Source organism: Sciurus vulgaris (genome assembly GCF_902686455.1).
Source record: "Sciurus vulgaris genome assembly, chromosome: 7".
Lineage (NCBI taxonomy): Eukaryota > Metazoa > Chordata > Mammalia > Rodentia > Sciuridae > Sciurus > Sciurus vulgaris.
The window spans coordinates 97,633,562-97,658,896 of record NC_136467.1 but is presented as its reverse complement, the minus strand read 5'-3'; the positions used below and the strand labels follow the sequence as shown (position 1 = coordinate 97,658,896).

Here is a 25,335-nt window from a genome sequence, read left to right as displayed (position 1 = left end):
TACTTATTTTATTTGTTTTAGTTTCATCAACAATTCCCTTTTCCCAATTTACTTTGCTAAATTTCCACATTTCATAATTTTGAATAAGGACTTAATTCTTACATTTTTATCTTTTGTCTTTATTTCCATTTTACTCCTTTCAGCTTTATCTTCAATAATTCCTTTTTATTAAGTTATTTTAATTCACATTGTTGTTCTTTTTTCCTAACTTTCTCTTTCAGTGCTGGATTGAACCCAGAGTTTCACACAGGTTAGGTGGGTGCTACCACTGAGCTAGGTCTCTACCCTTTTTTTCTAATTTCTTTTGTATTAGCACTAAATTCTTACATTATTTTTCTTTTTGATCCATTTTTTAAATTTATTTTTTTATTTTTCATTTGTTCTTTTTGGATATGCATGACTGTAGAATGTATTTCACATATTATCTATATATGGAGTATAGCATTCTAATTAGGAACACTTTGTTGTGGTTGTACATGATGTGGAGATTCACTGGTGCCATGTTCATATGTGAACACAGGAAATGATCCATTTCGTTTCAATTTTGTTTCAGAATTTCCAGATGTTGATCTTCAGGCTTTTGACAGATGTAGAGGAAAGAAAGCACAAACGAGACTCTAATCCCTAGAACTCAGAACCTGATTCTTGCAAAGCCTCTGAATATAGACCTCACAAGTGACAGTGAGCTGGAGTTGGAAATAAAGGAAGACATCTCCTCACAGTCCCTCACACTTACAACACAAGTATAATATGCAACAGGTAAGTTCTAAATGAAGAAAAATTTAACATCACTGAGGAAAAATTTAATATCACTCTTGCTTTAGAGTAGAAATGTACATGTTATTGAGTAGGAAGTTTCAAAACACTAAATATGACAACTCCATCAAATTATTTTATGAATTTAAGGTGATCTTAATTGAAATACATAAAGATATGGTGTAAAACTCCAGAATAAGATGCAAATACACCTGGGAGTTTTTTTTTTTTATTATAAATGACTTTTCAAATCAGTGGGAAAAGAAGGATTATTTAATAAATGAATAGAAATAGAAATAGAAGAAACTTTAATTTACTTCATATCCCAAAATATACTCCAGTTGCAAGAAAAATTTTTACTGTAAAACTGAAATTATAATGGTTTTAGAAATAAGAACCATAGGTCGATTTATTTGTAAGTTTTCTAACTGTTATGTAATAAAAGGAAGCATCAAGAAAGAGTGATAAATTTGCTTAAAATCTAAAAACGTCTTTCAGTTAAAAATGTCCAAAGACAAATGGATTCCACTGTATGAATATAATCCATTTGGGCTATGCATTCATCAGTTGATGGACATTTGAAGTTCTTTCATTTTTTACTATTATGAATAATGCTCCTATGAACATTACTGTATAGACATATATTTTCATTTCTCTTGTTTATATGCCTTCAAGTGGAATTGATAAGTCACATGGTAACTCTACTTAACATTTTGAGGAACTGCCAAACTGTTTTCTACATTGCCTTTACCAGTTTAGAATCCCACCAACAATATATAAAGTACTGATATATGCTAAAACATGGCGAACTTCAAAAGCATTATGCTCAGTGAAAGAAGAGAGTCACAAATGGTCATATATTGCTATACAGTACAATTTGTATTAAATATCCATATTAGGCACATCTGAAGAAGCGGATTAGTTGTTACCTATGGCTGGAGTGAAGGGATATTGGAGTGAAATGGGTACAGATTTTTTCTTACGATGATGAAAATGTTCTGAAATTAGGAGAAGTGGTTGAACTGAATTGTGCAATTTAATAGATGAATGTTATAGTAAGAAAGGAGCTAATAAAGCTCTTAAAAATACAAAATGAAAAGCAGGGATTTTGAAAAAAAGTTTTATTTATTTTTTTGTTCTAATTAGTTACACATGAAAGTAGAATGCATTTTGACACATCATACATAAATGGAGTATAATTTCTCATTTGTCTGGTTGTACATGATGTAGAGTTACACAGGTCATGTATCATATATGTGCATAGGGTAATAATGTCCAATTCATTCTACTATCATTTCTACTCCCTTTCCTCCCTTCACTTCCCTCTGTCTAGTCCAAAATATCTCTATTCTTCCTTTCTCCCCCTAATTGCGAATAAGTATCCTCATATCAGAGAAAACGTTTGGCCTTTGGCTCTTTGGGATTTTCTTATCCCACTTAGCATGATATTCTCCAGGTCCATCCACTTACCAGCAAATGCCATAATTTCATTCTTCTTTAAGGTTGAGTAATATTCCATTGTGTATATACATACCACAGTTTCTTTATCCATTCATCTGTTGAAGGGCATCTAGGTTGGATCCATAGCTTAGCTATTGTGAATTGAGCTGCTATAAACATTGATGTGGCTGCATTACTGTAGTATGCTGATTTTAAGTTCTTTGGATCAAAAGGTGGTTCCATTCCAAGCTTTCTGAGAAATCTCCATACTGCATTCCAGAGTGCTTCCACCAATTTGCAGTACCACCAGCAATGTAGTGTACCTTTCCCCCCACATCCTTGCCAACATTTATTGTTGCTTGTATTCTTGATGATTGCCATTCTGACTAGAGTGAGATGGAATCTCAGTATAGTTTTGATTTGCATTTCTCTAATTGCTAGAGATGCTGGACAATTTTTTATATATTTGTTGACCAATTTTATATCTTCTGTGAAGTGCCCATTCAGTTCCTTAGCCCATTATTGATTGGCTTATTTGTTTTTTTGGTGCTAAGTTTTTTGAGTTCTTTATATATCCTGGAGATTAATGCTCTATCTGAGGTGCGGGTGGCCAAGATTTTTCTCTCATTCTGTCGTCTCCTAAAAGAGCTTTTAACTCTCCTTTTGTAGAAAAAGTGGCAAAATGCTTCTATGTTTTACAATGACACCTTGAAACAGATCAGTCTCTCCTTATTACCTTCTAAAATACATTTAAATTCCCATCCCAGTGTAAAGAGTAGCACAAAATTTTATATACAACTTACTGACAACAGATTACCTTTATCCATCAAATGACATAAATGCCGACCAAACTTGTTATTTGTTATTTCTATATAAATTTGAAGGAGACTATTGCCACAGATAATTTTAGATTGGAGAGCACCAACTTGGTAAAGTGCTTTCCATCAAGCTTTACATTTAACAAGTTTAACTTTTAAAGTAAAATTTAGAATCTATAGTGTGTAGTAAAAATAATCACAGTTCTTCACAGGTTCACAATACTAGCAGAAATCAAAGAATATCTTTAAAGCTCTCATACATTTAGCAAACAGTGTTCATGGTTAGAACTAGACTTAGTCAAAGCAAACAGATATAAGACAGGTCTTCAAATGACAGTGTGGCCCTTCTATGTCAGATACAATGTATAAAGAGAGCATTTATTAGTTATCTTGGTGCTAAACTTACATGAACTTTATTTTATGAACTTTTACATAACACTTTGACAAAGCTTAGATGGATATAGTTCTCAGATGCATACATATATCTAGTCACATATATTTAAGATGTCTACTATATTGTTATGACATAAAATAACAGTTGTTTATTTAACTAGTTATAAAGTAATCATTTCAAAGACTTTAAAACAGATACAAACCCTAATTCCTTTAAGACTTAGTTTCCCCAAGTAATAAAACCTAACAGATACAAGAAAATTATCTTGGTAGATAAGAGCATATTAATGTTTCAGATTTTGCTTCATATCAGCACATTAAAATTTGAATAGTTTTGAGTGACTGTGTTAATTATAGCCAATTTAATGATGTATACAAGCTTTTTGAGATTTACCTTCCACACACCTCTGAGACTTACTTAGATATTTCTACAACTTGTTTACATCCTTAGTATTGTCCTCTTTTTCATCTTGAACTTTAGCACAAGAATATTACTTTACCATGCAAAGTACTTTCTCATTCAGAAATATTTCCTTTACGTTCTAATTTTCCATACTAAAATATATTTCTTCTTTCTTTTTTTTTCTTTCTTCATTTTGGTATGGTGTATTGAACTCACAGGCACTTGGCCACTGAGTCACATCCAGCCTTATTTTGTACTTTATATAGAGACAGAGCCTGATTGAGTTACTTAGCACCTCACTTTTGATGAGGCTGGCTTTGAACTCGTGATCCTCCTGCCTCAGCCTCCTGAGCTGCTTGGATTACAGGCGTGCTAAATATATTTCCATACTTAGAACTTTCTTATCTCTTTTATAGTTTCAGATCCTTTCTTAAATTTATGTTCTGAAACAATCCTTATAAATATTATCTGTACATTTAATTTATACATTCCATCCCAGGAGAGGGATCAGACAATTTGGTATATACAGAAACTGTACCTTAATCTTTTTTTCTCCCAAGTTGCATTCAACAGGAGCACAGGATATTTTTGAGCTTGACTTGTCTCCCTTATTATTATCACAATGTCATCAACTTTGAGTGAGTTACCTGTTGTCAGTTATACCCAGAGGCTCCTTTTGGACTCCCCTCCCCCACCTTTTTTTTTTTTTACAATAGGCATATTGATATTCAAAGGAGGAAGCCCTTTCCATATTTTCTTTAGGCTTCCTTGAAGATCCCTTTGAAGAAGCTGACATCACAAGACACAGGTGGGCCCTAGTTTCTGTTCTTTTTTTCTATTCTGGGTAGTTATCCAGCCAGTCTCCCCAGGCATATAGTTTGATGGGATAATGTTATAGCAAGAATTGCTTTGCCACAGTGACAGCTATCCCCTGGCCAAATGGTGTGTCCTGTCAGATCTTAAAACCAGAGACTATTCCTGCCCCCGGGTCATAAACTAACAGCACAGGAACCTACTGCCACATCCTTTGTGGCCAGAAGCTTCAACCCACCACGAGCAAAAAGGGCTGGAAGGCAGTGCAGAGGCCAGGTTCTTTTTACCCATTTTGCTATGGGCTGGGGCCAGGCTGAGAAACAGTGCTGGGAGTGCCAGCACTGGGTTTAAAAGACTGAAATCTCTTTTGTAACCCTTTCTTCTGGTGTCCTACTATCCTTGCACACCAGAGGCAGTGCCTTTTGGCAGCTTCAACTTAGTTCCTGACTGTTCAAACCCCTTATCATGCAACTGCATAAATGCCTTTATGTACAAAATCTCTTCTATATACTTTACCCCTGATAGCCCAACTTCCACTGTAAGATTGTATAATAATCCAGAAAAATCAAAGGGCAGATTGTTTTGCAGTAAAACATCTTTGTCTTAGATAGGTTTATACCTATGTGGCCCATTCAGCCAAGATCTCTCTTCTTAAGAGACTACTGGTAAGATCAATGCAGTATGGCCCATGTCTTAAAGAGTCAGTAGTAGACACACAAAAAGAAACACAGAGACAGACAAGAGAGGGTCCCTGAAGCCATGGCTGACAGATGGGAACCTATAAGACAGACAGACCTGCATATGCAAATTTTTTCCATTTACTTTACTTTTGAAAGACCAACTTCAACTGCAAGATTGTATAATAATCCAGAAAACTATTTGAAGGCCAGATTGTTAGAGTGAAACATTATCTTTTCCTTTATCATACTTTACCTCTGACAGACTAACTCCAACTGCAAAATTGTACAAAAAGAAACACAGACAACCAGAGAGGATTCCCAAAACCATGGCTGACAGATAGAAACCTTTAAAACAGACAGGCCAGTCAAGATCTTTACCAAGAGACTAACTATAGGATCAACCCAGTATTTCCCATGTCTTAAAAGGGACAGTAACAGATACAAACAAAACAAAAACATAGAAAACCAGCGGGAATTCCTAAACCCAAGACCAACAAACAGATGGGAACCTAGAACAGACCAGAAGGGAAAAAATATTCTTAGGTTCTTGAATCTTCATTAATCATAATTCCTATGCCAGTGGCACCACAGATGTCCCCACAAAGAGGGACCAGAGGTTCCCATGAAGAGGAATCAGATGTGTAAAATCAAGAATCTCAGGGTGCAAACTAGGGGACTTACCAGATGGTCAAGGGTGTCATGACTTTACTGAGTTCAGTTTCCTTTTTCTCAAAGTGAACCACAATGGGGAACTCTCACAAGGGAGAGAAGGCGGGAGTTCCCCAAAGCAAAAGGAGCTTTGGCAGCTGTTGGAATCGTCTCCCAGTCCCTCCCTTTACTCACTGGAATAACTCTTCAATTCCTGTGGACATATGTAGAACACAATGAAAATGTTCTATAGTATTATGATGAAGACTCAGTCGTTTAGTGGACTGTGTTCCTCCCTCAAGGGTTTGTGGTTTGTTAGCATTCCCTCCCTGGAAATTAGACAAAAAATCTCGGGGATTCAAGTGGGAAATATGCTGTCTTCTAGGTGGGGTGGGCCTTTCCCTGGGAGTGGGTGTCTCTTGGCTTTTGTGGCACCTGCTCTCCAGGTTTCGCTGTTTTCTCTCTGACCACTTCTCTTTGGTCTCCATTTCTACTCTACCTAAATTCTAAATGTTGTAGCTCCTCAGAATTTAACATTTAACACTTTGCATTTTTTATAATTTACATATATATATATATATATATATTTCCATGAGTTTAAATTCTGTTTATGGCCTGATGATTACTGATTTCATGTCTCTACACCAGGCCTCTCATTTGATGATGAAGATCAAATACAAAATTGTCTCTTTAACATCTCTTTCTATGTATCCCAAAGGCATACGAAGCTAAACTCCTATTTCCCCCTGTAGTTTATTCTCATTTTTTAGTAAAAATTCCATTATCTAAAGTTCTTCAACTTAAGAAATCTGGGGGACCTTTTAAATTCCACTTTATTCTCATCCCCAACACAGTCTATCAGTAATTCCTATTGAATCCATTGCCAAAGAAACTTGAATCTTTCCAGTTCTTTCCTACTTTGTTCAGACATTGCATCTTACATGGATTACAGCATTAGCTTTCTATGTCCTTCTTCTAGTATCCCTTCTCTCATCTTTTTTCTACATAGAATCCCAACTAATTTTATGCATACAAATCATACCTCATCTTAAACCATAAGTTATCACTGAAAATATGAAATTCATTGCACAGAACTCCAAAGCCCTAAATGATATGGTTTCAGTTTGTTTCTCTAAAGTCTTATGCCACTCTGCCTTGTCTTATATACTCTGATCTTATTGGCTTCTGAACTAGTTCTCTCCCTGGCCACCTGTTTAAAGTCCTCCTCTAATTTCTAATCATGTCATCTGTTTATTTCTTCTATAGCTCTAATCACAATTGGGAGTTTTTTATTCATTATTTTTGTCTGTATTCTTTACAGATGCTAAACTTCATTGAAGACAAAGGTACATCTGCTTTAATTAATAAGTTGTATCAAGTACTTAAGATAGGCCTGGTATATAATAGGTTCTTAAGTAATATTTGTTAAATGAACAAATGATAAATGAGTTTTCTTACAATTAAAATAACATAATTAAATGATAATTTGCCAGATAATTTCTAGTACTAAAAGTAAAGCATATTGAAGTAAAATTTAATAAATCTTTGTGCTAATGACAAATTATAATTGATAATCAACACATCTCTCCTAGTGACTCAGTTTGCTTAGATAAAATTTTAGCAAAAGCTTCATCAATGATTCATAAACTTATACTTCGGTTATTATTTTTAAGAAGATACCTATTTCAGTTTTGTTAAAATAGCAGTAATCATCTTATGATTACATTTTAGGTTAAATGCAGTGTAACAATCTGAGTATTTGCAACATATTCATGGGAATCAGAATAACATAAAAGTTAATAGCACAGGTCTACTGCTTTTAAAACAAGCAATTTAATTTGATTTTGAATTGGCACAAAATAAATGCTTATATTTATGGAATGCAGTGTGCTAATTCAGTATATATATATAAAAAATGAATGAATCGGGGTAACTAGTAATTCCATCTCCTTATCTTTCTGTTAAGAGCCCTTGAACTCCTATCTTCCAATTCTTCATAAAATATATAATAGGCAGCCATAGACTGCCATCACCCTACCTTGCTGTAGAACTCTAGGACTTATTGCAACTATCTGACTGTATTTTGCTGCACATTAGCTAGTCTGTCTCTAACCTTCTACTAGCACTTTGTAATCACTACTTGACTCTTTCTTTGAAGTAAGCTATTTAAGCTCAAATGGGAGAGAAGGAAGGTATTAGTCTTTCTATGTCTGGTTCATTCCATTTAATAAACTGTCTTTCAGGTTCATTTGTTTTGCTGCAAATTACAAGGTTCTCTTCTTTTTCATGGTGGAGCCATAAAAAGAGGTTCTAATTATAACTCTGCCACTAATTAGCCAGTCCTTGTTTCAGTCTGTACCTTTTTCTGATTTTTGGTGCTCTCATTTATAATGTGGGGATAATAATAATAATTTCTACTTTTTGTGCTCTTTGAAGGATTCAATGTGATACCCTGGAAGCACTCAGAATTGTGGATTGCGAATGCTCGCGACCTGCTCTCACTAACCATTTCATAATAAATTGTAATAATGCATAGGGAAGTAGATTCAAAACTTCATTTTGAATCAGAGTGGTAACTCGTGATTTATTTTCCTGGTTGTCAATCTAAGGGTCTTGACTGACATCAGAAGGTGAAGCAGCGGGGACCATCAGTTCTAACTCTTTCTTTAACTGAAGAAGAAAGTGAGAAGGAGTTGGAGTGTCTTGCTCAAGGTCACACAATTTCTTGCTTCACATCTCTGTTTTCAGGGCAGGGCCTTCCACAGCACACCACTACCAGTTTAATACTGCCAACTTCAATTTGATTGGCTGTAGAGTAATGCAAGGATTTGTTAGTTAATAACACCATATCTGTTTGAGTTTGCTTAAACGGTGATGTTCATTAATTACCAGCATGTAGATATTAAAGGAATAAAGAGTTGACTAAGCTTTAGCATCCCACTTCCCTCTACTCTAGAGAATGAAGGACCAAAAAAGAAGAGGAGGTGCTCTTTTGCTTTCTACACCTAACAATACTTCAACGTTTTTTTTTTTTTTTCAATTTTGCCAACTAGGACATTTGGGATGTAATCAATTCTAAGTTTGTTCTTCCCAAAACTGCTTCTCTAGAAATACACTTTTGGCTAGGGGATTTTTTTCTTTAATCAGGTTATAATTAGACTTTGCTTAATACACCCATAAATTTGCATCCCTTTGTGTATTGTACAGGTGTTGTGATATTCTCCTGTTCCAATTGAGCAAGCGTTGAGTAACCAAAATAGCTTTCAGATATTTGCAGAGAGGTGCCTTAAGTTCTTTAGCTTGCAAGATGGGAATTGTGTAATTCCTTTGCCATTGCAACATGTGGGAGAAATGGCTATTGAGATTTTCCATTCTGCTTTTGCTACAACTGATATAAATAAAATTCATAAGTTCAGAATTCAGGATCCTAAAGATGCATTCTTCTCTAAAGTGTTTATTTATTATAGCGAGTCATGAAAGGGAGAGATTTAGTGGGCGAAAGAAATAGGCAACATTGTAAAGGGGTTTTACAGTCGACAAACAAAAAATGCTCTGAAATATGTATTTCTTAAATAATCTATTTTTAAGGCATATACAGACAATCAAATTTAAAATGCAGTGGATACAGTAGAAAAGTCAGCTCCACTGTGGTTAAACAGAAAGCAACACTGACACATACTTAGGGAGCTCACTCAGCAGGGCAGCCACCGTGATGCTCCTTCAGGGAAGTCCCCTTTGGTGTTTGCTGTCAACAAGGTGTGTGTTCAGCCATCCACCTGGAGAGTGACAGGGATACACTCCAACAAGCAGAATTATCAGTCACTCACCCTGATGACAGCTCTTCCTTCTCTAGAGCTTAAAGACTTGGGGCAGAAAGGGTCCCACTTTAACAATTTCAGGTTGATTTAATGCACAAGAATGAAGAAGATGAGATTCAGAAATACCCTTGGCCGCTTTAGAATGGCAAAGAGAATTACAAAATGTCATTTTTGAGACTGAATCATTACGTGCAATATTTAGATTTGCCCTCTGGAAAAGATCAGGTGTTCCTTGCCAGGTGTTTAGTCATGGATGCAAATCAAAATGGGCAGTAAAATGCTGACTTTGAAAGAACTGTGTTAACTTCACAAGCCGCTAACACCCGTGATGCTCTAAAATGCCTGAATGGCAGAGGCAGGAGAGAGTTAGCTCACAGTCAGCATGTAGGCTCCAAGTTTATCTCACTGGGGTAAAAGACTTAAAAAGCACACCTATATTTGTCTATCACTTTGTCAATAGAAAAGGTACATAATTTGAAATGTAGTAATAGGTGAACTTTTGCTAATATTCTTGCTCACTTTTCAAATTGTTTCCAATATAAATCTTAAATTTAGTTTTTTAAATTTCAGAAATGAATAGGAAACGTGATTCTTAGTAATCCCTATTATGCTTTTTCCTTAGAAAAACACTTCAGAAATTATTGTTCACATCAAATCATTCATGTTTTGAGACATGAGTCATATTTCTGATATTTGAATTCGGAACTCCTTTTTGAAGTTCATAGTCAGATTTAGGGTTTCCAGTATCATCAATAACAAAATTGGGATCACAACTTGATCATCTTAGACGGCCTACCTTACCTTTGAACTTACCCTTTGTATCTCAGTAAGTCAAGGAAAAGTGTATGGAATACTCAACATGGTGAGAACGAGTAGATTTTGGGTACACTGGACACATCGAATTATCTTAGCGCAAAGTAAGTACATATGAAGTCAGAATTTGCTCACAAACTATAATTTTCAGAAATAGTTCCTCTCCCTTTCCTATCCTCCTTCCTCTGTCCTCTCTCCTTTCTCTTTTCTTTCTTTCCTTTGCCATCTCTCTTTTTCTTTTACTATTCCCCACTTTAATCTTTGTCTCACAAATGCACAATAATAGGAATCCCAGACCCTGGTGGTCAAGTCATTAATAATAAGTATAAGACTTGTGCTTATTAGAGTTACCAGTTAAATTATTTGCAGTTAATTAAGAAATTGTTTATTTTTCTGAGTTGACAAAATCAGGGGTGCTCTATTTTGGAATTTTCCTCTTCAATGATGATGCCTCTGAAGTGTTGATCTTTTCAGGTTTAGTTGGGAAAAAAACAAAACAAAAGTGTTCGATGCATAATATAATTGTAAGAATTTTTTTTTAAAACTTTGTTAAATTGAAACACAGATAAAAGAATAGAAGTAGCTCCCATTTGCACTTGTTCTTTTTTTAAAAAAATTTTTATTTGTAGATGGACATAATATCTTCATTTATTTTTACATGGTGCTGAAGGTCGAACCCAGTGCCTCACACATGTGAGGCAAGCGCTCTAACACTTCTTGGTGAACCACAACTCCAGCCTTCTCCATTGATTTTTTTTTTAATTGTAAACAAATGCGATACATGTTGTTTCTCTGTTTGTACATGGCATAAAGGCATACCATTTGTGTAATCATAAATTTACATAGGGTATTGTTGTTTGATTAATTCTGTTTTTTCTCCTTCCCCCACCTCTCCCACCCCTCTTTTCCCTCTATACAGTCCTTCCTTCCTTCATTCTTGCCCCACTCCCTAACCCTAACTCTAACCCTAACACTAACCCGCCCTCGCCCCATTATGTGTCGTCATCATCCACTTATTAGCGATATCATTCGTCCTTTGGTTTTTTGAGATTGGCTTATCTCACTTAGCATGATATTCTCCAGTTTCATCCATTTGCCTGCAAATGTCATAATTTTATCATTCTTTATGGCTGAATAATATTCCATTGTAAATATGTACCACAGTTTCTTTATCCATTCATCAACTGAAGGACATCTAGGTTGGTTCCACAATCTGGCTATGGTGAATTGAGCAGCTATGAACATTGATGTAGCTGTATCTCTGTAGTATGCTGATTTTAAGTCCTTTGGGTATAGGCCAAGGAGTGGGATAGCTGGGTCAAATGGTGGGTCCATTCCAAGTTTTCTAAGGAATCTCCACACTGCTTTCCAGAGTGGCTGCACTAATTTGCAGCCCTACCAGCAATGTATGAGTGTACCTTTCTCCCCACATCCTCGCCAACACCTGTTGTTGTTTGTATTCTTGATAATCGCCATTCTAATTGGGGTGAGATGGAATCTTAGGGTGGTTTTGATTTGCATTTCTTTTATTACTAGAGGTGTTGAACATTTTTCCATATGTTTGTTGATTGCTTGTAGATCTTTTTCTGTGAAGTGTCTATTCATTTCCTTAGCCCATTTGTCGACTGGATTATTTGTATTCTTGGAGTAGAGTTTTTTGAGTTCTTTATAGATTCTGGAGATTAGCGCTCTATCTGAAGTATGATTGGCAAAGATATTCTCCCACTCTGTAGGCTCTTTCTTCACATTGCTGATACTTTCCTTTGCTGAGAGAAAGCTTTTTAGTTTGAATCTATCCCAGTTATTGATTCTTGCTTTTATTTCTTGTGCTATAGGAGTCCTGTTAAGGAAGTCTGGTCCTAAGCCGACATGTTGAAGATTTGGAATTACTTTTTCTTCTATAATCTGCAGGGTGTCTGGTCTGATTCCGAGGTCCTTGATCCATTTTGAGTTTAGTTTCGTGCATGGTGAGAGATATGGGTTTAGTTTCATTCTGTTGCACATGGATTTCCAATTCTCCCAGCACCATTTCTTGAAGAGGCTATCTTTTCTCCATTGCATATTTTTGGCCCCTTTGTCTAGTATGAGAAAATTGGATTTATTTGGGTTTGTGTCCATGTCCTCTATTCTGTACCATTGATCTACCTGTCTATTTTGGTACCAATACCATGCCGTTTTGTTAGTATTGCTTTGTAGTAGAGTTGAAGATCTGGTATTGTGATACCCCCTGCTTCACTCTTCCTGCTAAGGATTGCTTTAGCTATTCTGGGTTTCTTATTTTTCCAGATGAATTTCATAATGGCTTGCTGTATTTCTGTAAGGTACACCATTGGGATTTTAATTGGAATTGCATTGAATTTGTATAGCACTTTTGGTAGTATGGCCATTTTGACAATATTAATTCTTCCTATCCAAGAACATGGGAGGTCTTTCCATCTTCTAAGGTTTTCTTTAATTTCTTTCTTTAGTGTTCTGTAGTTCTCATTGTAGAGGTCTTCCACTTCTTTTGTGAGATTGATTCCCAAGTATTTTATTTTTTTCGATGCTATTGTGAATGGGGTAGTTTTCCTAATTATTCTTTCCAAAGATTCATCACTTATGTATAAAAATGCGTTGGATTTATGTGCATTGATCTTGTAACCTGCTACTTTACTGAATTCACGTATGAGTTCTAAAAGTTTTCTGGTGGAATTTCCTGGTTCCTCTAAGTATATAATCATATCATCAGCAAATAGGGAGAGTTTGAGTTCTTCTTTTCCAATTCGTATCCCTTTAATTTCTTTGGTCTGTCTAATTGCTCTGGATAGAGTCTCAAGAACGATATTGAATAGAAGTGGTGAAAGAGGGCATCCCTGTCTTGTTCCAGTTTTCAGGGGGAATGCTTTCAGTTTTTCACCATTTAGAATGATATTAGCCATGGGCTTAGCATAGACGGCCTTTACAATGTGAAGGAATGTTCCCACTATCCCTATTTTTTCTAGTGTTTTGAGCATGAAGGGGTGCTGTATTTTATCAAATGCTTTTTCTGCATCTATTGAAATTATCATGTGATTCTTGACTTTAAGTCTATTGATATGGTGAATTACATTTATTGATTTCCTGATGTTGAACCAACCTTGCATCCCTGGGATGAAACCCACTTGATCATGGTGCACTATCTTTTTAATATGTTTTTGTATGTGATTTGCTAAAATTTTATTGAGAATTTTTGCATCGATGTTCATTAAGGATATTGGTCTGAAGTTTTCTTTCCTTGATGAGTCTCTGTCTGGTTTAGGTAACAGTGTGATATTGGCTTCATAGAATGAGTTTGGGAGGGTTCCCTCCTCTTCTATTTTATGGAATACTTTGAGAAGTATTGGAATGAGCTCTTCTTTAAAGGTTTTGTAGAACTCGGCTGAGAACCCATCTGGTCCCGAACTTTTCTTTGTTGGTAGGCTTTTGATGACTTCTTCTATTTCAGTACTTGAAATTGGTCTATTTAAATTGTGTATGTCCTCCTCGTTCAGTTTAGGCAATTCATATGTCTCTAGAAACCTGTTGATGTCTTCGAAATTTTCTATTTTGTTGGAGTATAGATTTTCAGAATAGCTTCTAATGATGTTTTGTATTTCAATCGTGTCTGTTGTGATATTTCCTTGTTCATTCCGAATTTTAGTGATTTGGGTTTTCTCTCGTCTTTGTTAGTGTGGCTAAAGGTTTATCAATTTTGTTTATTTTTTCGAAGAACCAACTATTTATTTTGTCAATTTTTTGTATTGTTTCTTTTGTTTCAATTTCATTGATTTCAGCTCTGAGTTTAGCTATTTCTGTCTTCTACTACTTTTGGTGCTGGTCTATTCTTCTTTTTCTAGGGCTTTGAGCTGTAGTGTTAGGTTGTTTATTTGTTGAGTTTTACTTCTTTTATTAAATGCGCTCCATGAAATAAATTTCCCTCTAAGTACTGCTTTCATAGTGTCCCAGAGATTTTGATATGATGTTTCTTTGTTCTCATTTACCTCTAAGAATTTTTTAATTTCCTTCCTAATATCTTCTGTTATCCATTCATCATATAAGAGCATATTGTTTAATCTCCAGGTGTTGGAATAGTTTCTGTTTTTTACTCTTTCATTTATTTCTAACTTCAATCCATTATGATCTGATAGAATACAAGGTAGTGTCTCTATCTTCTTGTATTTGCTAACATTAGCTTTGTGGCGTAATATATGGTCTATTTTAGAGAAGGATCCATGTGCTGCTTAGAAGAAAATGTATTCGCTTTTGTTTGGATGGTATATTCTATAAATGTCCATTAAGTCTAAATTATTGATTGTGTTATTGAGATCTATGGTTTCTTTGTTCAATTTTTGTCTGGAAGATCTGTCCAGTGGTGAGAGAGGCGTGTTAAAATCACCTAGTATTATTGTGTTATGGTCTATTTGGTTTCTGAAATTGAGACGGATTTGTTTGACATACATGGATGAGCCACTGTTTGGGGCATAGATGTTTATGATTGTTATATCTTGCTGGTTTATGCTTCCCTTAAGCAGTATGAAATGTTCTTCTTTATCCTTTCTGACTAACTTTGGCTTGCAATCCACATTATCTGAAATGAGGATGGATACTCCAGCTTTTTTGCTGAGTCCATGTGCATGGTATGTTTTTCCCCATCTTTTCACCTTTAGTCTATGGGTATCTTTTTCCATGAGGTGAGTCTCTTGCAGGCAACATATTGTTGGATCTTTCTTTTTAATCCAATCTGCCAGTCTATGTCTTTTGATTGATGAATTCAGGCCATTAACATTCAGGGTTATTATTGAGATATGATTTGGTTTCCCGGTCATTTGGTTCATTTATTTAATTTAATTAATTAATTAATTTATTTGACATGACTTGGATCCTCCTTCATTTGACAATTCCTTTAGGATAATTCCTCCCTTTGCTGATTTGCTTCTTTGGTTTTCATCTCTTCCTCATGGAATATTTTGCTAAGAATGTTCTGTAATGCTGGCTTTCTTTTTGTAAATTCTTTTAGCTTTTGTTTATCATGGAAGGATTTTATTTCATCATCAAATTTGAAGGTAAGTTTTGCTGGGTATAAGATTCTTGGTTGGCATCCATTTTCTTTCAGGTCTTGAAAAATGTTGTTCCAGGCCCTTCTAGCTTTTAGGGTCTGGATTGAAAAATCTGCTGAAATCCGTATTGGTTTCCCCCTGAATGTAATTTGGTTCTTTTCTCTCACAGCCTTTAAAATTCTGTCTTTATTTTGTATGTTAGGTATTTTCATTATAATGTGCCTTGGTGTGGGTCTGTTGTAATTTTGTGTATTTGGAGTCCTATAAGCCTCTTGAACTTGATTTTCCATTTCATTCTTCAGATTTGGGAAATTTTCTGATATTATTCATTGAACAGATTGTTCATTCCTTTGGTTTGTTTCTCTAAGCCTTCCTCAATTCCAATAATTCTTAATTTGGCCTTTTCATGATATCTCATAGTGCTTGTAGATTCTGTTCATGATTTCTTACCATCTTCTCTGTTTATTCAACTTTGTTTTCAAGGTTAAATATTTTGTCTTCAATGTCTGAGGTTCTGTCTTCCAGGTGTTCTATCCTACTGGATATGCTTTCTATGGTGTTCTTAATTTGGTTTATTGTTTCCTTCATTTCAAGGATTTCTGTTTGGTTTTTTTTCAATATCTCTAACTCTTTATTGAAATGATCTTTTGCTTCCTGTATTTGCTCTTTTAACTGTCAATTGGTGTGATCATTCAATGCCTGCATTTGCTCTTTCATCTCATCATTCAGTGCGTGCATTTGCTCTTTCATCTCCTTGTTTGCTTCCCTGATCATTTTAATTATGTACATTCTGAACTCCTTTTCTGTCATTTCTTCTGCCATGCTGTCATTGGGTTTTATTGATGTAACATCTACATTTGTTTGGGGCATTTTCTTACCTTGTTTTCTCATATTGTTCAGGTATCAGTGGACCACTGAGATATTACAGATTTCCTCTATTGACTTACAATGTCCCTGAAGATTTCTAGTATATCTCCTCTTAGCCTTCAGTAGGCTGAAGTCTTGGAGGAAGTTGATAATGCGGTGCTCCACAAGGAAGCTGCCTCTCTAGGGGTGGTGGCCTTCAGGTGGGGTATATTCCCTGTTAGTGGGCAGAGGTGCCTCCACTTGTTGACCAATGGTCATCCAAAGGGGAACTAGGCTGCGGGCTGAGGCAAGGCCTGTTTGGGCCTGTGTCTCTGGTTTTACCGTCCTTGTGGGAAAACCTCACCGGGCAAGGAAGACTCACCTGGTGGGGAGGTTTCGCTGGTCAGTTCTTTCCTAGAGGTTCCCCTCAATCTACAACTACCACCTGGGCTGCGCTGCCTTCCTCTGCAACGTTCCCAGGGGCCCAGACCTACCTCCAGGGCCTGGGAGCCTCACCTTTGCAGACGAGTGTCCTTAGACTGCCTCTCCTTAGAGAATCTGCCCGCAGTCCTGGAACCTTTGCTCCGCCCCTAAGCGTATCTCTGTGCGGCTCTTCCACCAAGAAGCCTCCTAGGTCCTGGGACCCTGCTCTGCACCTAATTGCCTGGCTATGTGGCCCCTCCTCTGAGCAGCCACCTGGAGCCCCGTACCGTCCCTCTGAGACCCAGCGACCCACCACACACCTCTTCCTCTGGACAGCTGCTCCGTGTTCCAGAGCGGTCACTAGGAGTCCAAGCAACTCACTACACGCCTCCTCCTCCTGCCAACCGCCGTATCCTGGGCAGTCACTCCGAGTCCAAGTGACCCGCCCCATTCCTACTTCTCCTCCGGGCAGCCCCCCAGGTATTCAAGAGCGGTCGCTCTGAGTCACTGTGAGTCCAAGTGACCTGCTGCATGCCTCCTCTGGGCAGCCCCCCGGAGCTCTGGTGCGGCTGCTCGAGACCAAGCGACCCGCCGCGCTTCTCCTCCAGGCAGACCCCCGGTATTCAGGAGTGGTCACTTTGAGTCCAAACAACTCACCACTCGCCTCCTCCTCTGAGCAGCCTCCTGGAGCTCTAATGCAGTCACTCAAGTCCAAGCGACCCGCTGTGTTTCTCCTCCTCCTCCGGGCCGGTCCCTGGTGTTCAGAAGCGGTCGCTCTGAGTCCAAACAGCTCGCCACGCAGCTCCTCCTCTGGGAACCGCCTGTAGCTTTGGCGCAGTCACTCCAAGTCCAAGCGACCCGCTGCGTTCCTCCTCCTCCTCCTCAGGGCAGGCCCTGGTGTTCAGGAGCAGTGGCTTTGAGTCCAAACAGCTCACTGCGCAGCTCCTCCTCTGGCCTGCAGCTCTGGTGCAGTTGCTCAGAGTCCAAGTGGCCGAGCTCCCTCCTCTTCCTCCTCTGGGCAGGCCCTGGTGTTCAGGAGCGGTCGCTCTGAGTCCAAACAGCTCTCCTCACCGCTTCTCCTCTGGGTAGCCGCCCGGAATCCCAGTGGTTGCTCCAAGTCCAAGCGCTGTGCTGAGCGACCTCCTCTACGATGCTCCCAATTGTCCTAGTTCACTGCTCCAGCGGGGGGAGGGGTGTCTCACCGGGCAGCTCTATTTCACAAAGTTCCCTGCGTTCCGGGACGACCGCCCCATCTGGGACGCCTCCCCAATGGGAGAGACTCACCCGGCTGCTTTGAGTTGGTCCCAAATCTCTCAATATCTCCTCTTTTGAATCTTGAGTCCTGGAGCAACATGAAATGCAGCCACCCTCTAGTCCGCCATCTTGAAACCCCCCCCCCCCCCCCAGCATTTATTCTTAATTCAGGGCCAAGCGACCTTATTTGTTTCTTTGTTTTGGGGCATGCCCATTATAAATGGACTCATTTTCATAAAATGGTCAGGAGACAAACACATTCAATCCTTGACTTTCTGGAATGAGATTGCTGTTAGAGTTATTTGAGGCTGTTGTCATTTTCTTCCTGCATCTATTGTCTTCCTGAAATCTTTTCCACACTTCAGTTAGCATGAATATAGAGACCTTAAGTAAACTTAACTGTATTGGAGTGTGTGGTGGGTTTAAAGGACTTAAACATCAAAAGCAGAAGCTTTTAACGTGCCATATCACTTTTTCTCCAACTAACTGGAGTTGTATAATAAATTGTGTGTGTGTGTGTGTGTGTGTGTGTGTGTGTGTGTGTGTGTATGTGAGAAAGATAGAGAGGAGAGATCCTAAGCATTTGAAGCATAATTTGAAATCAATTTCTTCAAATTAGTCCTATGAAATCAATGTAACTAATAAAAAATCTCTAGTCTTGAGAAATAAATAAGGCCATTTGGCCATAAACTAAGAATAAGTGCAACTGATAGCTACTTTTATTCCATTATCTGTGTATCAATTTAACAAAATTCAAAAAAGGGAATTTTGTAGGTCAGTAGTTTCTGAACTTTTTGATCATGCTTCATATATATTATTTATTTACAAACATATATTAACTTGTAGTGTGAATATCATGAAACATAAATAATAGAAATTAAAAGATTGTGGTTGAAAAGGAGAAGTAATTTTTTTCTTGTACAATCACAATGAAGTATACATGTCCCACTTTGGGAACCCCTGAGATTTGTGTGAGAAGAAAGAGTGACCTAGTTGCATGCTGTGTTCTTACTATAGGACTTCTCAGTTTTTGCTATGCTCCTGTGCTCTATGAACTTCTGAAATGGCAGGAAGAGTACTACATAGTGTTCTAAAGAAATACTGAAGTCAGAGACTCCAGGTATACCCACCACTCATGATCTATGTTTTAGTCAACTTTTTCAGAGCTGTGACCAAAAGACCTGGCACGAACAAATAGAGGAGGAAAAGTTTATTTTGGTTCGTCGTTTCAGAAGTCTCAGTCCATAGATGGTTGAGTCCATTGCTCTGGGTCCAAGATGAAGTGGCATATCACCGTGGAAGAGCATGATAGGGAAGACAGCTCAGGAAATGGCAACATGAAGCAGAGAGAACTTGAACTTCCCTCACCAGGGACAAAATATAAACCCTAAAGTTATGCTCCCAGTGACCTATCTACTCTAGTCATATGATACCTGCTTATGGTTACTGCCTAGTTAATCCATATATAATCAACTGATTAGGTTAAGCCTCTGAAGATTCTTGCATTGTCTCACATGTGAAATTTTGGGGGATATCTCATATCTAAATCATAGCAAACTATAATACTTTAACTGGTTATTTAAACTTTTTGAACCCTAGTTTCTCCATCTGTGTGATAGAAATAATGACATACCTCATTGGATTATTGCACAGATTGTATAAAAAGATGAATGTAAAACATTTAGCCAGGGCCTTGTACAGTAAGTACTCCCACAGATGTGAGTTCTCTTAATTTCACTCTCTGTTGTGGGCCATCTTGTTGCACCTTGGTGCTGTGGAACACACTTTTGTAACTATACCATATTAGATTATTCATTCATTGTTTATTTTATTAGGTTACTTTTTAAAAATTGGCTAAATTTTTATTGAAATCTCTTAAAACTCATAGTACTAGGCTCAAGGCAACAGTTCAGATTAATATTCAGAAGAACTTTCAAATTATTTTCAACTCAGAAAAATCTGAAAACCTACTACATGTCAGGTTCCATATGCTGCTCTGCAGATACAGTGGTGACAAAGGTAGACGTGGTATCTACCTTTTGAAGTTTACCATAAGGGAAGGACTGGTACCATGTATGACCAGCATTTAAAAGATACATACAAAATAATATGAATAGTGTTCTTATAGAGAATGAATAATGTTATCAAATAAGCTGTCTTGCCAAGGCTTGTCCATCATTTTAAGTAGTTAGTATCTATCTTATCTGAAGGAAAACAAGAGACCATTTTCAAGCTTACAGGGATGGAATGAAAAGATATTAGAAAAAGTGCATTATTAAAGTATAGTGGATACAAAGAAAAACTTGAACAGAATAGCTGCTCTCATCCTATAAAGATGGTAGACAATTTACATTACACACAGACACTTATTCCTAACAATCAATAAATCCCATGGTTTCTTCATAATGTATTGACTTCATGGTTTTTCATGTGGCATAAACTTTCTCACACTCTAATCAATTTTCAGTTTCTGTGAAGTTTTTTTTTTTTTTTTTTTACAAACAGTCAATGTGTTTTTGCTCTCCATTTCTTGGCAACTTGCAGGTGTATCACATTAGTATAACTCTTAAACCAACCAAGCGTAATCAGAAAGGTGTGGTAGAATCTGACAGTATTCGTTTTATTAAAAATAAATGATTCTCTGTGGAAAAACCTGATCTGACAGACATGCAAAGTTAAATTCTCTGGTGAGTGTCAGAATAAACCGCAGAGGTTTACATTCTACACATTGTCTACGAAATCCATTTGCCATAAGTATATTCAGGAGAGACCATTCTGTACAGTTTATCCATTTAGTAGACATTTTTAAAGCAAGATATATACTTGTGTTGAAAGGGAAATTCTGGGAGGTTGCTAAACAATCAAAAAGTGCTGGCATGAACAAAAAGAGCATTTGGACTTCAGGGTTTAGTGCTCTTCTGATGTTCTCCTGATGGAGGCAAACAGTAAGAGCTTGAGAGCGAATAGTCTTTGTTCTCCATTTAGAAGCAGACAATAACGGATTCGCAGTTCCCTAGGAATCAAGATGTGAAAATCCACAAGTGAATTTGCTATTTCATTTGGCATAATTATTCAAAATTGTCTCATGGCAGTAGCCTTAAGAGATGAAGTTTCATAAGAAAGATTTGAAATTTACCTTTTTATTGTTTTGCTAATTTGGAAAAACAGTTTTCCAGTTTGTTGCTTCTCATGGTATTTCTTTGTATTGAAATAATATGTTATCTTATAAATAATAAATAATATCATATGTTCACTGGGTTCCAAAAATGTATTTTACAAAATTACAATTTATCAAATTTATTATATGGACATAAAGTAAATAAGATAATACAAAAAATTCTGTCCTTTCTCACTGAGAAAGAATCTAAGGCTATATGAACAAAATCAGAAACACAGAAGAAAACACATCAGGATATACAGTTGGGAAATCTTGGCTCTGACTATGTCAGTAAAGATTAGGTTTAGCTGCGTTTAACATTTAACATCTTAACAAGTAACAGAGGCTTAATTAAGTAAAGTAGATCATTTCTCTTCTATTAGCGAAGACTGTTGGTGGGCAATCCCAGGCTGGTTTGGTGGTTTTATGGTTATCTGGGATTTAAGCTTGTTCACCTTTCTGCTTCATCATCTTAGCATACGTCTTTATTCTCAAAGTGACCTCAGGATTCCAAATGGCTTCTGACATTCAAGTCATATTTTCAGGAAGGAGGAAGGTTGCGGGGGCAGGGCATGCTGCTCCTACAAGGTTTCACACAGGTCAATGCCATAGTTCAGAACTTCTGCATGTGTTTGATTGTTGAGGACTTAGTCACACAAACACACTCTGCTTTAAGGGAGGCAGGGAAATTTTAGCAGGGTACATTACTGTCCCAAATAAAATCAGTGGTGAATTAATGAAAAAGTTGGACAGACTATATTGACCAGACAACTAGCAGACTCTGCCAGAACTGGTATAACTCTCCAAGTCAAAATACCATATTTTTGGGGCTGGGATTGTGGCTCAGTGGTGGAATGCTTTGTCTAGCACGCATGAGGCACTGGATTTGATTCTCAGCACCACATACAAAAACTGAATAAAGTTAAAAAGAAAGCTGAAATTCTTAAAAAAATGGTCTTTAAAAATATCATATTTTCTTATTTTATGTATGTTTATATGTATACATGTGCATGCATGTATTCAGATGTATGTTTTATATTGACATATATTTACTATATCTATAGATAAAGATATATTTATCTATAGTTAATGAAAGAGAAAGACTGTCATTAAACACAGACACATGAACAATTTATAAATCCAATGAAATACTTTTATCAGGAAATATTTCCCAATATTTGTATTTATAAACTCAAAACAAAAAGTGCTACTGATGATAATTATTGGAATGATAAACAACTTCATTGTTCTGCTAGGACTATCACTTGCATAGATAAAAGAAAGGTATTAATTCAATATGTCAATGGATTAGATAGCAGGAGTCCATCAAAGCTATTTTTCAAGAACATTTCAGTGTACGTTGAAATATGTATTTAAGTGCTGCTTTTTTATTCGTGTCAACCTGACTTTTTCTCTTTGCAGATGCTGAAATAAGGGGAAAAGTGAAAGACAGGTGGTGCTCATCTTCCCACTGAGCAGAAGGAAAGGCAATTTTCCTCAGTTCTTAAAGAAGAAAAATGCAAACCACTCAAAGGCTGCCTTCAATCCAGAGCAAGAGGAATCACTTTTCTGAACCCTTTCATGTGTGGCCACAATTGCCCTTGTCACCTGGTTCCCCTTTGGGATTGGGCTTGATCTTTTAACATTTCTTTGTAACCATGAGCTGGAAAATACAGATTTAAACATGGTGGGAAATGAAGGATACTGAGATGCTTTGAACAGCAGGGTAATCAAACAGCTGTTGAGTTGGAGAGAGGAAGCCTGATCGTATCAGAGTGGATGCCATCAAAAGAGTTAGCAGCTTACATGACAGAAAATTACGTGTACTTGAAATATGCCATTACAAAATGCCAGCCTGACATTAAGCTGCTTTACAGAGGTATCGTGTCCTTAAATAGCCTGGTGATTATCCATGTCCCTGCAGTGCTGCTTTCCTCCCTGATTTTGTAATACCCTAGCGTGTCTTTAATCACTGCAAAGAGTGTCATCAACTTGAAATCATTCTTAAAAGGCAATTAATTTTAATCTCCATTGACATCCTAGAGAGATTTCTTTTAGGGGATGGCAATCCAGTCTTCTTTTCTACAATGACAAGAGGTACCAGTGCCCTCTGGGGGTAATAGTACTATCTTGACTGCTTTTGAAAAACAATACTATATTCTATATGTTCAGTAATGTGTTAAGCACTTTACATGCATTATCTGACTTGAGTCTCATGAAATCTACAAATCGAATTCTATTATTAGATTCACTAAAGTTGTGATACAGAGAGACCAAATGACCTGCCCACGCCCACTCTGCTGCCTAGTAGAGAATGGGAATTTTAACCCAGGCAGATTTTTTCCAGAGTAGTGTATGCTGTGTTTTCCTGTAGGACTGTTGTCCCATGAAGAGATCTGAGTTGGGAGGATAAGGTAAATTACCTAGGAAATACCTATAGAAGGAACAGGAGGACAAAAGCCAAGATAAAGCATTCTATTTTCAGTTTTGAAATGATGTGACTAAGAAAACAAGAATTATCCATTCATTGCAATAGGCAAAGGGAAGTGAAAATGAGGAATGCAGATGTGTAAAGCTCTTTACAAGGGAAGATAGCTGCAAATTTTCCATTTGCAATGTTTATTTGTCCTAGATCTATTCATCACTGCTACCCTTACCCTAGAATGAATTCCCCAGTGGAAATATCAGCAAGGTAGGAAATATCAGAATTATATTTTCTATTATTCCCCAAAGAATATATTAGGATGGTAGGTGTGGACATAATTTGAAAGAAAAGTGCAATGTAGTAGACACAACTGCTGATGAAATAAAACTAACTGGTATTAACAAAAAGTTTGAAAGATCTTATTCTGTGCTTGTTCTAATGGGTAGTTGTAGTTTTGCTATAGGTAGGTTTATTGATTCGCTCTATGCTTTCTCTAATAAGTATTTGTTGCATATTCTGGACACTCATAGAGGTCATCCTAGTAATAGTGAGTGGACTGAGATGATTTGGGGTACCACCTCACACTAGATGGTGGCATATAGGAAGCATCAATACCTGTTAGATATAAAAATGGCTCCTGGAGGGAGCTAACACCAGAATGGGCATTTCTGTGATTGTTATGGAATCTTCATATACTAAGCTCTTCTTCCTTGAGCTCCAGTTTCTCATCAACCTAGGTCTCACCTAAGATGCCTGTGAGAGTCAGGAATATCACCAGTATTGCATGGCAATCTAGAAATGTGGGAAAATTAATGTCCTGTGGGACAATTGTCAATCAAATTGCTCTTGGACAGATGGTTCTGGCATAACTATTATACGGCTCCTCCCAAGATCCTAATGAAACCAAGCACAATTGCCCATGGCCATGCTCAACATCACATATGCTTTTCTGCAGACTTTTCTCTCTTTCCCCATTTTATTCTTTCTAGACTTTCATTTCTATTTCCTAGGAGTTTTATTATATTTCCAAAATAAACAACTTGAATGCAAATTTTTATTGAGGTTCTGCTTTTGAGGGGAATCCAGGTGAACACATTGCCACATTATGTAAGGAGAAAACCTAGACGCTGAATGATGATGGGGGCATTTGTCAAGGAGTGGCATTCATATTTAATATGGCTTTATCTCCTCCTCTAGAACCCTGAAGATTGGAATCTTGGAGAACTTCTCTAGGATTTGTCTACTTCCCTTTAAATTATTTTCTTTAACTACACTGTCTTTTCTTTTTCTGTACTTTATCTTTAGACAATCTACAGCCCTGTATTTTTAACCTACACTTCTGTTTTGATGACTCCCCAATAATGTCTTCAGTCCTTATTCTTCCTCAGAGCACTAACATCTTGTATCCAATTGTCTACACATCCTCTCCATTTGGATGTCTAGCAGGGATCCTTTTCTTCATCTTCACAAAATAAACTTTGGTTTACCTTTCTACAATCTCCTGTAAAATACTCTGTTATGACCCTATTTTTCCTCATGGAAGCACCATCTGCTCTGCAGTTCACACAAGTAAAACAAAGAAGTCTAGATGTTG

The 25,335-nt window shown here is 37.1% G+C and overlaps 1 protein-coding gene and 1 long non-coding RNA gene across 3 annotated transcripts in view; one reads left to right on the top strand and one right to left on the bottom strand.

Annotated features, from left to right (window-relative positions):
• Positions 1 to 25,335, bottom strand: part of EYS (eyes shut homolog) — a gene marked incomplete at its 5' end in the record, with an annotated part of 1,696,555 nt that overhangs the window by 96,058 nt on the left and 1,575,162 nt on the right.
• On the top strand, positions 488 to 24,417 carry LOC306665336. 2 transcript variants are annotated; one of them, XR_013764987.1, is made up of 5 exons: positions 488 to 759; positions 4,527 to 4,618; positions 7,273 to 7,297; positions 10,597 to 10,686; positions 22,739 to 24,417. It is a non-coding gene; the product is annotated as an uncharacterized lncRNA (long non-coding RNA). The 2 variants fall into 2 exon arrangements; XR_013764986.1 differs by lacking the exon at positions 10,597 to 10,686.